The sequence below is a fragment of the Triticum aestivum genome, chromosome 1D (genome assembly GCF_018294505.1).
Source record: "Triticum aestivum cultivar Chinese Spring chromosome 1D, IWGSC CS RefSeq v2.1, whole genome shotgun sequence".
Classification (NCBI taxonomy): Eukaryota; Viridiplantae; Streptophyta; class Magnoliopsida; order Poales; family Poaceae; genus Triticum; species Triticum aestivum.
Genome location: NC_057796.1, coordinates 35036243 through 35054709, shown reverse-complemented (window position 1 = coordinate 35054709; position 18467 = coordinate 35036243).

Below are 18467 nucleotides of genomic sequence, written 5' to 3'. Positions count from 1 at the left end.
TCGATGCAGATAGAACCATGGTTGTACTGGCCCACAAACTAGCCCCACCACACATAATCGAGACTCTTCCAGATTGCACACTTACACCGTTGGGCAGAGAACCAGCTACAACCCATCTAACCGCAACCCCAACGGATAGTAACCCACTTATAGTTGACAAAGCACCATGTCCACCACAGAGTACCCCCACACGAGCAGTTTGTAAAGCTACTGCAGTGCCCAAAGCACGAAGACCACCCACTACAGGAAACAGCTACTTTGCCGTCTGCCACGGCGGACGGCAAAGGCTCGAAAGGCGGATGGCAAAGACCTTTGCCGTCAGCCGCGGACGGCAAAAGGCTCCGGCAAAGAAGGCTACGGTAAACAGCTGCTTTGCCGTCTGCTTCCTGGCGGCGGACGGCAAAGGCTCTTTGCCGTCTGCGGCGGACGGCAAAGAGGGCGGACGGCAATAATTGCGCTGTCAGTCCGTTAAGTGGCTAACGGCAGACCTTTGCCGTCCGCCGCGGACGGCAAAATTTCTCTGGTCTTTGCCGTCCGCCTTATGATGTCATCTACACGTCACTAGATGGCAGGTTCTTTGCCGTCTGCCACTGATGGCAAAGTGCAGGTTCTTTGACGTCTGCCACGGACGGCAAAGTCTTTGCCGTCTGCCACTGTAGGCAAACTGACCAAATGGGTCAGCTCCCAGGAAGCACAGTTGGCTGCCACGTGGCTTCTTTGCCGTCCGCGGCAGACGGCAAAGAGCTCTTTGCCGTCGGTGGCAGACGGGAAAGAGCCTGCATATTGTCTGTTTTTTTTTGTTTTTTATTAAATCCCACAATTTGCACAGAAAATATATAAGTTTCATATCACATATCCAGCACATATCCAGCACATAAGTTTCATATCACATATCACATCAGTTTCATCCATACACATTGTTCATACATAAGCAAGTTCCATCCATACACATAGTTCCATCCATATATATATTACAATGCAAAGTTTCATCAACATAGCAAGTTAGATGCAATGATCCATATCACATTCCATCCATCATAACAAGCTAGATACAATGCAAAGTTTCATCAAAGGAAAAGCAAGCACTCCATCATAGCAAGCTAGCTTCCATGAAGTGAATGAAATCTACAAAATGGTAAATAAGAAAGTTAGAAATAGGTGACTAGAACAAGAAGAAGACTAGAACAAGAAGTATATGTCATTTATGAGCTAACTTAGGTGAAATGGATCATATATGAGCTAACTAAGTTGAAATGGGTTGTTTATGATCTAACTTAGTTGAAATGGATCATTTATGAGCTAACTTAGTTGAAATGGGTCGTTTATGAGCTAACTAAGGTGAAGGGCATCGTTTTTGAGCTAAGTAAGGTGAAATGGGTCATTTTGGAGCTAACCTAGGTGAAATGGGTCATTTTGGAGCTAATCTAGGTGAAATGGGTCATTTTGGAGCTAACCTAGGTGAAATGGGTCATTTTAAAGCTAACGTAGGTAAAATGGATCATTTAGGAGCTCATCTACGTAAAATGGGTCATTTTAGAGCTAATTTAGTTGAAATGGATCTTTTTGAGCTAACTTAGGTGAAATGGATCATTTAAGAGCTAATTTAGGTGAAATGGATCGTTTTTTAGCTCACTTAGGTCAAATGGATCGTTTATGAGCTAAATTAGTTGAAATGGATCGTTTATGAGATAACCTAGGTAAGATGGGTCATTTTGGAGTTAACCTAGGTGAAATGGGCCATTTTAAAGCTAACGTAGGTAAAATGGATCATTTAGGAGCTAATCTAGGTAAAATGGGTCATTTTTGAGCTAACTTGGATGAACTGCATCATTTATAAGCTAACCTAGGTAAAATGGGTCATTTTGGAGGAAAATAAGCTAACTCTAGGTCATTATGGTAAGCATATTGGAGGAAATAAAGCTAAGTCTAGGTCTTTATGCATTTGTTAAGCAAAACACTAGAGAAACTTACCGTGATCAGGGAGGTGTAGGAGCGGGGTGGCTAGTGCCGCTACCTGGAGAAGGATCGTGCGATGCGTTTCTGGAGTTAAGCTGCACCAAAGATCATTTCCAATGTCTCGTTAGCATTACGACACTCAAATGTTAAGACTACCAAGTAATGTCCATTCAAACTAAACTCACCGTGCTCCCAGGAGCAATCACTGGCATCGGCGGAGCGGGCTGACCGGACTTCTCGCACACAGACTGCACATTTGGTTTTCAGAACAGAGTCATACTAGTTAGTAATGAGACTCAAATGTTAAGACTAGCAAGTAATCTGCAGAAGAAACTTACCACAAGGAGCTCGTACATGGCCCTTGCCTGCATGTCATTCCGTGCCCTCTCCTCCTCCATCATCTTTCTCGTCCTCTCCTCCATCTCCCGCTGCCTCTCCGCCGCCTCCGCCAGAAGTTTCTCCGTTCTATCTCTCTCAGTCTGTATAGCAGCCTGCAACACCACTCACATGACCATTTGTAATCATTGATGGAAGCGCACACAATGTAATGGAGAAAGATAACTGAGTACGTATCACTAACCTTGATGGCGAGTTGCACTGGCCGTTCACGAGGCCTTATCTCAGGAGCGGAGCTCGACTGGCGCGCCTTGATCTCCGGGAGAGTGCTAGGACAACGGATAAGTCCATCTCCAATGGCTATGGAGCCATGGGACCTCCCGCCACCAGATATCATCACCAGCTCTGGATCAATGGGACCCTGGCTCGGGTTAAAGTCCTCCCCTTTCCTCGCCTTCCCCTCATCTCTATATCTCACGAGCTTGTTGTGGGAGGAGATGTTGGTGAAGTTGTTTGCATCATCGAGGTCAGACTGAGAGAAAGCCTTGACTTTCTTGAAAGAGCCAGTGTGGGCCATGGCATACAGGTCGTACACCTCTGGCACCTTATCCGCCTTATTGTGGCGTGCCTGAAAGAGAGAAACAATGAAAATTAGTAATTAAAGGGCTCAAGCTAGCATGATGAATGAATTGCATGAATCATGAAGCAAACCACATACCCAGTTGCGCCCGAACTGATATAAGTTGGAGCTGCCTTGATGGTGTGGCACACCTTCCATTTGGGCACGTTTGTCCTTGGCCTGGTTGTGGAGGGCTAGCCATTCTTGTGAGCACCACTCATCGACCAACACCTCCCAACAATCCATCCGATCCGCACACCATCTCGGAGGCGCCTAAGTTAGCAAATAGAAACTTGAGCGCTACGGCTAAGAATTACTAAATGAAGGAACTTAAGTAGAAGGCCTTAAGAATTACCTTCATGTACTGCTCCTTACTCAGGAACTTATCGCGGCACGCCGGCTTGGTCTTCTTGATACCACGCAAGGCGTAGTAGTCTCGAACAGCCTGCACCCGAGCCTCGTGCCGTAAGTTCTGGAGTAGGCGCTTGCAGACGTTCTGGATAACATTTGCGCTGTCCTCCTCGTATCCCTCCTCACACCTGTAGAATGTCTGCAATCAAATGAGACAATATTGATTAGTACAATTAATAACTAGCTAGTTGAAGATTTTGAAATGTGTAAAGGAGAAATTACCCAGAACGTCCTGATCACCATGTCTGCCCTCGTGTCGCACACGACACCGTCGATAATGACATCCGGCGGGGCCGGGGCAGCCACGTAGTGCTCCCAGCTCAACCCAAGCTCTGGAAGCCGACCCTCACCAGGCAACGTGACAAACCCCGGGAAGTTTTGCCGGCAAAGAACTCCAAGGACGGAGTTGGGCCGGCGGACACTATGATGGTGGTCCCAACCCCTGCAGCATGACAAGGCCAACGCATTAGTTATTTGAAGAAACGTGAATGCAGAAGGTACAAAAATATTAAATGCACTTACGTACCTCTCCCCATCAGGGAAGATCAACCACCTCTGCTCGCGGGTCGCCGGCACGGACGGGAGCCGTGTAGCACCACGCTGGTAGATGGTGCCACCCTCCTCCTCAAGATCAGTCGGCTCCCCGCCATCATCAGCATGGCCACTCGGCTCCTCGGGCTGATCCGGCCAGGTACCCCATCCGGACGTGTGCTCCTCCGGGGTCTCGTGGGCCGAACTCTCGTGGGCCGAAGGCCAGTCGACCCGAGGCTCGTGGGCCCAAGACCCGTGGACCGGAGGCTCGTGGACCGGAGTCCGTGTAGCCTCCTCCTCGGACGAGTCCACCCTAGCAGTCACGTGCTCGGGTGAAACAGCTGGGGGTGGCGGCGAGGAAGGCGCCCTAGCAGTCACCCTACCTCCTCTCCCGCGACCACGTGCCCCACCTCCTCTCTTCCTACCTCGTCCCCTGCTGGGCACCGCGGTCGACGAAGAAGGGCCCGGCGGTGTGGACATACTGTCCAGCAACGCTCGGCGGAGAGGTACGTCTGGAATCGAAGACCTCAGACCACGCGCCGACGAAGAAGGGGCCTTGGCGCGCTCCCGACCAGCGCCCACCATCTTTCAACACCTGCCATGACAAACAGTAAACGAAATTAGTACAACATAAAAAAAAGACCGACATGAATAATAATATGTGTATCACTTAAGTGTATCATCATCAAGTACAACATTAAAAAATTTAATAGCTGACACTACTAATAATCTCGATCAGTATCATCAATAAATGCATAATCATCATCATCATCACTATAATCAATGACGGGCTCATAGGGTTCAGTGGCATCAACATGTGCAAGGCCACCTTGACGTAATCGGTCAAGCAATGACAGGTCATCCGCAGCAGTAACCTCTTCTTGTTCCGGCTCTTCTTGTTCCTCCTCTAGGTTGGATCCACCCTTTTTAGGGTCGTCAGCATTGTACCGAGGCTTCGGATTATGCAAATGACGATTTTTGGCTTCGTACTGTGCTGTCACGAAGTTTGCCGCCTCCTCAGTGATGAATGCCTCAGCCATCGATGCTTCAATTCTACGTTTATTTTTACATTTTTGTCGAAGCGTCTTCTGCATCCTCTCAGTTGGGTAGCACCAACGATTTTGCACGGGTCCCCCCCAATCTTGCCTCGGTCGGGAGATGCAAAATCAAATGTTGCATTGGATTAAAGAAGCCCGGTGGAAAGATCTTCTCTAACTTGCAGATCAACTCCGGCGCCAACTCTTCCATTTCTTCTAGCACGCCAGGCGATAGTTCTTTCGCACAAAGAACACGGAAGAAATAGCTGAGTTCTGCCAGTACTAGCCATTCATCCTCAGGGATGAAGCCACGCAACATCACCGGCATTACCCGCTCAATCCATATGTGCCAATCATGACTCTTGAGACCAAATATCTTCAATTTATCAAGACTGGCTCCCCTCTGTAGATTCGCTGCATACCCATCGGGGAACATCAACTGCATTTTCACCCACAAGATAATTTCCCTCATAGCTGGCCTTCCAAGATTGAACCATGCTTTGGCTTCGTCCAGTTCTGCTTTCCTTTCGGTTCTTTCATGTTTTGTAACGGCCTATCACATAGCGCCTCCAGATCGACTCTAGCCTTAGTATTATCCTTTGACTTCCCATCTATGCCGAACAATGTACCAAAAAGTGCCTCGGCGATATTCTTCTCAGTGTGCATCACGTCGATGTTGTGTGGGAAAAGGAGGTCTTTGAAGTAAGGCAGATCCCATAAGCATGTTTTGTGAGTCCAGGCATGCTTAGAATTATACCCCTTGAAGTACCCTGGACACTCTGGATCTGGCTCGAGAGCGTTTAACTGATCCAGGGTCTGTTGGCCTGTCAATGCATGTGGTGCAGAGTTTTTGACAACTCTACCTCTGATGAAGTTCTTCTTGTCTTTCCTGAACTTATGGCGAGGATTCAGGAACTGTCTATGCATGTCGAAGCAAGAAAACTTGCGACCGGCCTGAAGCCAATGAAACTCAAGAGCTCCCTTGCATGTGGGGCACGTGAACCTTCCATGCACACACCAGCCAACGAATAGCGCATACGCCGGCAAGTCATGCGTCGAGTACATGTACCAGACACGCATTATGAAGTTCCGTTTGCTATAGGCATCGTATGTCTTGAACCCATTATCCCAGGCTTCTTGCAATTCGTCCTTAAGCGGTTGCATGTACACATTCATATTTTTCCCCGGATAGTTGGGCCCTGGAATTATCAACGTCAGGAAAATGTTCTTTCTTTGCATAATCTGTCCGGGGGGGAGATTGAGTGGAAAGACAAATACGGGCCAACAACTGTATTGGGCTGCCATCATACCAAACACACTGAACCCATCCGTGCTGATGCCGACTCGAGGATGCCTCGGATCTGCCGCTTTGTCACCATGTAATTCATCAAACTTTTTCCACGCAACACCATCCGATGTGTGTACAATCATCAGATTCCCATCTGCATCTAGTTCGGTTCTTTTGCCCGTTTTGTGCCATGTCATCTGTCTGGCCGTCTCTTCGACCATGAAAAGACGTTGAAGTCTTGGTACGATTGGCATATACCGAAGAACACTAACGGGGATTTTGGTCTGTGTCTTCTCACCCATACCGTTGTCTACCACAACATACCTGGAAGACTTGCAAATGGGACAATAGTTCAAGTCCGCATAGTCAAGCCTAAACAAGACACATCCTTTCTCACAGGCATGTATCTTATCATAGGGCATCTTCAGTGCACGGAGGATTTTGTCCGACTGGTACAGGTTTGCAGGCATTACATGGCCTTTGGGTAGAAAGCGTCCAAATACTGTCATCATTGCATCGTAGCATTCTCTGCCCAAGTTGAACTGAGCCTTCAGAGCCATTACTTGTGAGATGGCATCCAACTGACAAAGCTCAGTGTGCTCATGGAGCGGACGTTTTGAAGACTCCAACATTTCATTGAAGGCCTTTGCAGATTCCTCCATCTCCTCGTCCGAATCCCGAGCATCATCAAAGTCTTGCACCATGTTTTCCATCCCGGTACCATGCTCGTCGGTGCGACGACGATCCACCTCAGCTCGGTCACGTTGGGCAGACTCACCATGAAATGTCCACACCGTATAATCGGGCGTAAAACCACTCTTCTGCAGGTGTTTGCCCATTTCAGCCTCTGTCCTCTTTTCCCAATTGCCGCACCGTAAACAGGGGCACCAGGTTTTCCTCTGGCCATTTGCAAATGCGGCTCGCACAAACCCCTTGGTTTTTGTGAACCATTCAGTGCTCCATTTGTTCTGACCAGTGTGACCGGTGTACATCCACGCACGATCACTCATCTTGACTTTCAGAGCTACTAGACACACAACAAATATATATATATATAATTCACCATGTATGTATTCATCAGTTGATCTACTTTGTCAATTTTATTACGTCCATGCAACCTACACTCTAATAGGTAATGATAGGTCCTAATCCCACCCGAGTATGTTTAGATTGGGTTCATTTTCCCATGCTATGCCCCGGATCCTACGCAAAATTTCGGCAGCACCTCCCCGCTGTTCTCCTGATACACGTCTCTGCAATAAACAGAGAGGATGTGTACCCGGAGAACAACAGGGGAGGCACTGACGAAATTTATGCGTCGGATCCGGAGCAAAGCATATGGGAAAACGAACCCAATCTAAACATACTCGGGCTGTCCATGGATAGCGTTGGACAATTCGAAAGAATCAAGGTTATAAATATGCAAATGCATGCATATTTATAACTATGACGCTTTCGAACGGGAGACACATATTGGTTACGCATACTGATGATTCAAGACACATATATATCTAGCTATCAAGTTTCATCGGAATAGATCAAATAATTAATGGGGGAGGAGGACATGTCATTTGTGCTCACCCACGAACGAAGGGGCAGAGCTCGTCAAACGCACGGCGAGGTCGTCGAACACCAAACCTCGCAGCGATGAAACAACTGCACATTTAAAACTACCCGATCAACACAATTATATATGATGTTTTTCATAACAAAATCGAAAGATATATGACCTAACTAATAATTCACAAATATATGACCCCGTCGGCTTCTGGAAGGCCAAAGAACACCTTTTCGGGAGGTGTCGGGGGTCGGGGTGTCGTGTCGGTCTCGGGGTGCCGTGTCGGGGTCGGGGTGTCGGGTCGGGGTCGGGGTGCCGTGTCGGTGTCGGGGTCGGGGTGTCGGGTCAGGCTCGGGGTCGGGGTGTCGGGGTCGAGGTCGGGGTCGGGGTCGGGGTCTCGGGGTCGGGGTCGGGGTCGGGGTCTCGGGGTCGGGGTGTCGGGGGTGTCGTGTCGGGGGTCGGGGTGTCGTGTCGGTGTCGGGGTGCCGTGTCGGTGTCGGGGTGCCGTGTCGGGGTCGGGGTGCTGTTTCGGGGTCGGGGGGTCGGGGTGTCGTGTCGGGGTCAGGGGGTTAGGGGGTCGGGGGGTCGGGGTGTCGTGTCGGGGTCAGGGGGTTAGGGGGTCGGGTGTCGGGGTGGAGTCGGGTCGGGTGTCGGGGTGTGGTGTCGGGGTTGGGGGGTCAGGGGGTCTTCTCATTCTTCTACTACTTCTACTTCTTCTCATTCTTCTACTTCTTCTCATCCCCCGTCTTCTTCTTCTTCTTCTTTCTCCTCCTCCTCCTCCTCCTCCTCCTCCTCCTCCTCCTCCTCCTCCTCTTCTTCTTCTTCTTCTTTCTCCTCCTCCTCCTCCTCTTCTTCTTCTTCTTCTTCTTCTTCTTCTTCTTCTTCTTTCTCCTCCTCCTCCTCCTCCTCCTCCTCTTCCTCTTCTTCTTCTTCTTCTTCTTCTTCCCCCTTCTACTTAACCTAAACCTAAACTAAAAACCTAAACTAATTAAAACTAAACTATTTAAACTAATTAAACCTAAACTAATTAAACTAAATAACCTAAACTAATTAATTCTAAACTGAAAAAACATAAACTAAAAAACCTTATCTAAACAGAAAAAAAACAAAAAAACAGAAAAAAAAAATGGGAGGGGCTCACTGTGGGGGGCGGCGACGGGTCGGGGAGGGGCCGGCGACGGGGGGCCGGGGCGGGGCGGTGGAGGAGGCGGGGCGGCGGGGGCCCGGCCGGCGGGGGGCCGGGGCGGGGCGGTGGAGGAGGCGGGGCGGCGGGGGCCCAGGCGGCGGGGGGCCGGGGCGGCTGTGGGCCGGGGCGGCGGTGGGGCGCGGGGCGGCGGGGGGACGGGGCGGTGGGGCGACGGGGCGGCGGGGCGACGGGGCGGCGGGGGCGACGGGTCGGCGGGCGGCGGCGGCGGCGGCGGGGTGGGAGGAGAAGGGCGAGGACGAAGTGAGTAACGGGCGGGGGGTACCGGCCGTTAGTCAAGTGCCCTCTTTGCCGTCAGCCAGCCTTTGCCGTCCGCCTTTTTGCCTCTTTGCCGTCTGCTAGCGGACGGCAAAGAGGTGGGCTGTTAAGATTTTTTCAAACGAGCGGGGGGTGGGGGCCACCACACTCTTTGCCGTCTGCCAGCGGACGGCAAAGATTCTTTGCCGTCTGCTGGCAGACGGCAAAGAGCTGGCTGATGGCAAAGAGCTTCTTTGCCGTCAGCCTTTTCTTTGCCGTGTGCTTATGTGTAGCTGATGGCAAAGAGCTTCTTTGCCGTCAGCTAGCAGACGGCAAAGAGCTGGCAGATGGCAAATTAGCTGATTCCAGTAGTGACCACAGCTAACCCAAACTCCACGTTTAAAGCAGAAGAGCAACTGTTCTCAGGTCAGATTCCGTAGCTATGGTCCATACTCCTTTGTTGTTGCATCACTGTATTTACTCATACCAACTACTTTTGAATTTGAAGGATCCAATTGAAACTCCAATGGCGCAACAGGTATGTTTTAATCCTATTTCTTTAACTGGATTGCTGTTCTAACTTCTTGCTCTATGTTGATTTCAGTTTAAGTTGTATAAATAGTTATGTTCTCATGTGATGCACATTACAAGTGCTGCCAATGCTGTGTAGTTTCTCACACTTATATTCTGTCTATGCTGTTGTGTCTTAAAAATATATGAGTTGAACTGTGTCTCTATCTTGATTAGGGAACATAACTAGAATGATATGGACAATACAGTGACCATAGTACATAGATATATGTTTGTTTCATGCTGTTATCCTGTCCACCTTACTACTGAACCGGTTTACAAAAATGAGTTTCGTATACTACAAGCTAAACCTGTGATGTGTCTGCTTGTTTCTCTTGTAGTATGCAAACAGAATATTGGAGAAGAGCACCCCACTATGCAATGGTAGGGAAAGTAATGCACATAAGGTTCAAGATAGTGAGACAACCCTGTTGATCTCCAAGAAAGGTGATAAAAACGATCTTGTAGACAGTGAGAAAACCCCACAGTCCTGCGTTGATGTAGTGTTCGAGTTACTGGCTAGTACCGCTGGCACTAGCTCTTCGAACTCGCTGCCTGAATCACTTCGTCTTCTTCAGTCTCAGCTACAAGCTGAAAGGCATCAGTCAGCTGTGCTGCGGCAAGAAGCCGAAGGACTGAGGAAGTCCCTGCAGAATTCAGATGTGTACTTTCTTGTGCAACAGCAAGCGCTGGAGGATTTAAGCGCCAAACAAGAGAAAGTTAATAAGCTTGCTAAGCATCTTGCCAGCATTATGGGTACCCAGGATATTGTTTCTTGAACTCTTCTGAAGTGGTTTCAGTTCTGGACTTGTTTTGCTGCGGCGTTTATATGCTGCTTTGTTCCCTATATTTGCACTCGTGGCGAACTTTGATGCCCAGTGGATGGAATATGTGAAATAGCCGTGATAGCTAGCCTAGCATAAGTTGCTTGCTTATTTATTTCCTTGTTGTCCTGTTTATTTGTTTGCTTGTAGTCAGTGCAGTTCTTTTTCTGCGGTTTGCTAGTGGCTGCAATAACCTATTTTTTAAAACTAGGCCACAATAACCATGGGCTAATATTTACTGTAGTGACACTGGGCCTCCTACGGACCGTAGAAACAGTGGGCCTTCTACGGGCCGTAGAAACAGTAGGCCTTCTACGGGCCGTAGAAACAATGGGCCTTCTACCGGCCGTAGAAACAATGGGCCTTCTACGGGCCGTATCATCAATGGGCCTTATACGGGCCGTATGATCGATTGGCCAAACATGGGCCAATAACACGCCGCATTATGGTCGTAAACGGGCTAGAGTTGGAATCGTCCGTTCATGGGCCGACCATAACGGGCCATCGTTAATAGGCCGTATTTGATGACGCTATGAAAACGGCCCAACGTATTAACGGACCACAAACGGGCCGACTGTAACCACGGGCTGAATTTGGCCCACAAGCAGAAAATGACAGTAACGGGCCGTAAGTAAACGAATGCTGGAAATGAGCCCAAGAATAAATGGGCTCTGAGAAGGCCGAAAGATAACATGGGCTGGAAACAGCCCAACGGAATAACGGGCCGTTAATGGGTATAAAGTGATACACTGTTCATTACGGGCCAGTTTCACCACGGGCCGTTAATGGGTATAAAGTGATACACTGTTCATTACGGGCCAGTTTCACCACGGGCCGTTAATGGGTGTAAAGTGATACACTGTTCATTACGGGCCAGTTTCACCACGGGCCATTAATAGACCAAGAGTTACATAGGGCCTCATATGGGCCGAAAGACGTCATGGGCCATACATGGGCCAAAAGTGAAAACGGGTTGGAATCATATTGGATGGCCCAGATGACGCTACTGGGCCTAATTCGGATAGGGCGCAACGGGCCTTGGGTTAGCGGGCTGTAAATGGGCTATATGCGAACATGCCGTTAACAGGCTTTCCATGGGCCGGCCCGCCACCTTTTGACCAAGTCAAACGGGCCGGCCTTTTCACAGGAATGGGCCTCTGTTGGGCCGTGCCACGTGTCGACGTATCATAGGCGCCTTTCTTCCAATGAGTGGATGACATCTGTCCCAACGATGAGCCGACACGTGTTTCCTCCAGCCAATGATGATTTTACACGTGGAAAATCCCCATTGTTTGGGGCTGTTAACGGGTTATTGGATCCAAAACCCGACCCGATAGCTTAACGGCGTTCCGTTACGGTGGATGCCACGTGTCGGTCACCCTTGACGAAAGCACTTCTGTGACGCGTGACTTATCGTCATGGAAGTGGACACTTCCATGATGATAATTTTGGCAATGTCATGGAACACTTCTACGACAGCACAGGTATGACTATCTTGATTCTGTCATAAATTTGTCATGGATGTACATGCATGACAGAAAACACGACCTACTGTGACAAACATGTATCATCACGGAAGTGTATTTTTTTCTAGTGCTAGATGTCTAGCATGTATGGTTGTGTTCACCTCTACGGACTAAACCCTCCGGTTTATATAGACACCGGAGGGGCCTGGTGTTGTACAGAGTCGGTTTACAGAGAAAGGAATCTTCATATCCGAACGCCAAGCTTGCCATCCATGCAAAGGAGAGTCCCCTCTAGACACGGGGGAAAATCTTCTATCTTGTACCTTCACGGCCCATTAGTCCGGCCCATGGCACATAGCCCGGACGCCCGGGGACCCCCTATTTCAGGACTCCCTCAGTAGCCCCCGAACCAGACTTCAATGACGATGTGTCCGGCGAGCAGATTGTCTTAGGCATTGCAAGGCGGGTTCCTCCTCTAAATACTTCAAAGCATCTGAACCAAAGGACTGTATTCGGCCTTTACATCTTCGGTCTTGGTAAGGTGAGTTCTTTGAACAACTCGGCTTTACATTAAAGGTTATACCCTTCGGCTTTTGCGCCATCGTTGCCTCGGCTTCCACGTGTCAGACGAATATGAAGGGTCCAAGTATTTTTACACATAACACCCGGGCCATGTAGGGAAGGCGTCTATTTAAGGAGATTGAATCTCAGATGCCATTCCACACCAGGCGGAAAATCCTTAGAGCTTGCCACAAGAAACCGCATAATCATGGCTGGTGTTCCCAGTTCTTCCTCCCGCCCTTACGGCCCTGAAAAAGGCGATTGGGAGAGCTGCTCAGTATCCCACGCCCAGCTGACCAAGCTTCAGACGCAGGGATATCTCCCTCCGGTGGATCTAGTCCCCGTTCGGGCGGGATTAACCTCCATCAACAGTGAAGCCCTGGCGGAAAACTTCCCCAACCTTACCGAGGGGGAGCGAGTGTGCTTAGTCTCCTTCCTGTTAAGAGGCGTTGGATTTCCTATCCACCCTTTCCTCCGAGGCCTCCTGGAGTACTATGGCCTCCAATTGCACAATCTTACGTCGGGCTCCATTCTGCATATCGCGGGTTTCGTCGCTCTTTGCGAGCTGTTCCTAGGCTGTGAGGCCCATTTTGAGTTATGGAGGAAACTTTTCTGCCTCATCCCTCGCTCCCAAAAGGGATCCATATTCGAGGTGGGCGGCGCCGAAGTATGGCGCATAGCCGGGACAGGATACCTGTCCGGCACTCCGAAGAAGGCATCCGAAGAGTGGCCCTCAGAGTGGTTTTACATTGAAGATGTTGTTCTCCCAGACCCAATCAGATGGGGCCTACCCGAATTTTCCAATGCTCCGTTAAAGAAGCGTCACAGCTGGCGCCCCCGGAGCCTCGAGGAGGAAGACAGTGCGAAGGTCAAAAAGTTAATGAGCAAGATAAAGACACTTGCCCAATCCGGACTATCCTTAATTGGGGTAATGCAATGTCAATAATGCGAGGCGTTCAGCCACTCCAATCCAGAGGACTCCCCATGTGGCACTACAATGGGGAGGATGATGCATCGCGCTACGGGCGCAAGGGCCCGGACAACTTCGCCGCCTTGGCCGCCATGTTGGCTGATCTTTATAAAGGGGAGAAAGAAGATTTCACTCGCCTTAAGTGCCGAGAGGGTTTTTCAATGTACAACCCTCCTAGCTGGGTGAGCCTCCGCTTCGTAACCTTACTCAATCCTCTTCCTGAGTCGCATCTAGTTGAACTTAACCCGGCCATTTTTAACAGGAATGGAGAAAGGTTACCGCGGGGATCTATAGCCCCGCTCCGCACCCGGAGGACCATATTCGGGACCTGGATCCCAGATTTGAAGAGGATTCGGATATATTCGTAGAGCTCAAGGAGGGGGTCTTCTATCAGGCGAGCTACGATGGCACAGGAGTGTCCATTATAGCCGATTACCCCGGCCTCCTTCCCTCCTCCCACATAAGTACTCTGGAGACGTCTCCTCCAAAAGAGTTTTCCCATTGCGCCTCACCCACTGCAATGTCTCGTGCTCCAAAGGGGTGGCGCTCATCTCGCCACGCCGTATCAGAGGCGTCCCTTAAGAGGGTGGAGCCTGCGCAGGGTGGGTCTTCGAAGAGAAAGGCAGATGGCAATACCACCGCGCCTTCATCAAAGAGGTATGATTTTTAATATGCCCCACTGCAGTCATACCGAATTGTGACGTTTCCTGCTGTGTTTTATTTCAGGAAGAGCGTTCGCCGGACTGTGTCCGGAGACCTTGCCGGACATGCCTCAGCCAATCCGACCCCGGACCCTGCCTCCAGGGCTAGAGTTGATACGGGTGCAATGCCGGATTGTCCTCTATCTGAATATTTGGATAATGTATCCGTCACCAACTCTGAAGTGGAGAGTGCAATGAACCATCAGCGCCGGAGGGCAGCTATGCGCGACCCCAACTTTACTGAAGAGGCATTCAATGCCTTTAGCTCAGCGAATGCATACATCCGAGCTGCTTGAGATGGACTTGCTGGAGCCACTCACCAGCTTTCAAAGGATATGCGGGTAAGGACTATTGTGTAGATTTAATAATCATATGCCAGTAGCCCCCGAGACTTGAAACAGTTGACGCAACTGATTTAAGGATCGTTGTATAATTAGGTACTCACGAAGAAGAAGAACATGCTGTCACAGGAGCTGGAAAAATGTCAGACCAAGTTAACTGCTGTCACCGCCGAACTGGAGAAGTCTAAGGAGACACCGACTGGTAATGTTCACTACTGTCCAGAAAATATAATCATATACCAACAATGTTTTTATAATAAACACTGTTGTATTAATGATGCAGGATCGCCTGATCAACTGGAAGAGAGACTAAAGGCCGCGCAAGCGGATAAACAACATGCCGAAAGGCAAGAGGCCGCTGGTCAACGTGTATTGACACGGACCAGGGATGAGAAGAACAAGCTACAAGATGCCCACATCAAGCTAGCCAAAGAGCTTAAGAATATACGAGCCCAACTGGCAGATGCCTTGAAAGAGAATAGAAAGCTGAAAAGCGGCATATTCAGTATGCTCCGAAACCTTACTTCCGTATAGTCCCCTGGTGAAAAGTGTTAACAAGTTTGTCTCTCTAGGTGTGCTGACCGGTCGGCCCGAAGGAGAAGTGTCCGGATTTCAAGGCGATCTGCTACAAGAGTTGTCCAAAGTGCATGACCGAGCTCGGAAAGCAATGAGGATCATTGCTAAGGCCTTATGGCCATCCGATTCTCCTCCAAGAAGTATGGAGGAGCTCATGAATTTATTCAAGGGAGCTTGTCACCGTTTTCGGCTATGGAAGATATCGGCATGCCGAGAAGGCGCCCGAGAGGCCTGGGCCATGGTGAAAACGCGGTATACCGGACTTGATCCGAATCATATGGCCCGGGTCGGGCCTCGGGGACCAGATGGACAAGAAATTCCGGTTAGCTTGGTATATGACCAAGTAATGATAGCCGCCAAGTCTTCACAACAGGATTGTAAACTAGACAACCTGTTAGATGGTCTAGAGGAAGAAGAGGCTTTTGAGTCCAAGTAGCAATGTACTTTTATCGACAAATGTATCTCTAGCCGAATTATAAAACAACTGTCATGGCAGACCTTTTGCTTCGACCTCCGAAACCCAAGGTTCGGAGTGTTTCTAAATACTATACCGGCGGTAAACACCGGAGTATGCGTGGAAACCAGGTAGAGGGGTCATAGTTGCTTGAACAGACAAGTTGTATTCGGTGAGTTATGTTATATTACATTTAATCGTAAGAAACATCTTCCAGAGAGAATAGTTCCGTTAAGGGTTCCTTTCCTTGGGCTTAGCATGCGCTGTGTGCATGCCTGGCCTATGATGCTAAAAATCATAGTTCACTTTATATTTTGGGGGATTATATTACCACGAGGGTATTTCGTCTTCTGTCCCCGACCAATTATTCCCTTAAGAACGCTAGCTTTCGGCTTCACCTGTCTGAGGTACACGTCCAGATGACCCGACTGTAACAATCGCAGAGGTGCTCCCTTTATGCCCTAGCCGAACAAGCAGGAACGTAGGGCATAAGCACAGGAGCCACACAACCCAGTTTGGCAAAAACTTAAGTCATAAAGGTGCATATAATGGCGAAGAAAAGGCATATATGAGAAGGCGACACATATATATGGTGAGCTTGATGCTCGAAAAATAATAATAATAAGCTTCTGAAAAAGAAGCCCCCAGGTATCGTGGGGGTGTACATTTAAGGATGTGTACCCCTGAAGTGTGTGGTTTATCCGGACAAGAGCTAAAAGACATAAAAAATTGAAAGAGAAGAAAGAGGAAAAAAAGAGAAAAAGAAAACGAACAATGAGTCCGGATTTAGGCGTAGAATCTTCGGAGTCTGGCGGCATTCCATGGGTTCGGTGCTACCTCTTGAGCACTGCGTTGGTTTTCCCTTGAAGAGGAAAGGGTGATGCAGCAAAGTAGCGTAAGTATTTCCCTCAGCTTTTGAGCACCAAGGTATCAATCCAGTAGGAGACTACACGCAAGTCGCCTCGTACCTACACAAACAAATAAGAACCTTGCAACCAACGCGATAAAGGGGTTGTCAATCCCTTCACGGCCACTTGCAAAAGTGAGATCTGATAGAGATAATAAGATAAATATTTTTGGTATTTTTTATGATATAGATTGAGTAAAGATTTCAAAGTAAAATAGATTGGAAACTTATATGATGGAGAATAGACCCGGGGGCCATAGGTTTCACTAGTGGCTTCTCTCAAGATAGCATAAGTATTACGGTGGGTGAACAAATTACTGTCGAGCAATTGATAGAAAAGTGCATAGTTATGAGAATATCTAGGCATGATCATGTATATAGGCATCACGTCCACGACAAGTAGACCAAAATGATTCTGCATCTACTACTATTACTCCACACATCGACCGCTATCCAGCATGTATCTAGAGTATTAAGTTCATAAGAACAGAGTAACACATTAGGCAAGATGACATGATGTAGAGGGATAAACTCAAGCAATGTGATATAAACCCCATCTTTTTATCCTCGATGGCAACAATCCAATACGTGCCTTGCTGCCCCTGCTGTCACTGGGAAAGGACACCGCAAGATTAAACCCAAAGCTAAGCACTTCTCCCATTGCAAGAAAGATCAATCTAGTAGGCCAAACCAAACTAATAATTCGAAGAGACTTTAACAAATAATACATAAAAGAATTCAGAGGAGATTCAAATATTGTTCATAGATAATTAATCTTGATCATAAACCCACAATTCATCGGATCTCGACAAACACACCGCAAAAAGAATTACATCGAATAGATCTCCAAGAAGATCGAGGAGAACTTTGTATTGAGATCCAAAGAGAGAGATGAAGCCATCTAGCTAATAACTATGGACCCAAAGGTCTGTGGTAAACTACTCACACATTATCGGAGAGGCTATGGTGTTGATGTAGAAGCCCTCCATGATCGATTCCCCCTCCGTCGGAGCGCCGGAAAAGGCCCCAAGATGGGATCTCACGGGTACAGAAGGTTGCGGCGGAGGAAATAGGGTTTTGTGGTGCTCTCGGATGTTTTCGGGGTATATGAGTATATATAGTTGAAAGAAGTCGGTCAGGGGAGCCACGAGGGGCCCACAAGGGTGGGGGCGCGCCCTCCTGCCTCGTGGCCTCCTCGTTTCTTTCTTGACGTCCACTCCAAGTCTCCTGGATTGCGTTTGTTCCAAAAATCACTCTCCCGAAGGTTTCATTCCGTTTGGATTCCGTTTGATATTCCTTTTCTGCGAAACACTGAAATAGGCACAAAAACAGCAATTTGCACTGGGACTTTGGTTAGTAGGTTAGTCCCAAAAATAATATAAAAGTGTATAATAAAGCCCATTAAACATCCAAAACAGATAATATAATAGCATGGAACAATCAAAAATTATAGATACGTTGGAGACGTATCAAGTATCCCCAAGCTTAATTCCTGCTCGTCCTCGAGTAGGTAAATGATAAAAACAGAATTTTTGATGTGGAATGCTACCTAGCATATTTTTTCAATGTAATTTTCTTTATTGTGGCATGAATGTTCATATCCGAAAGATTCAAGATAAAAGTTTAATGTTGACATAAAAGTAATAATACTTCAAGCATACTAACTAGGCAATTATGTCTTCTCAAAATAACATGGCCAAAGAAAGTTCATCCCTACAAAATCATATAGTTTGGTCATGCTCCATTTCCGTCACACAAGAATGCTCTCATCATGCACAACCCCGATGACAAGCCAAGCAATTGTTTCATACTTTAGTAATCTCAAACTTTTTCAACCTTCACACAATACATGAGCGTGAGCCATGGATATAGCACTATGGGTGGAATAGAGTATAATGATGGGGGTTATGTGTAGAAGAC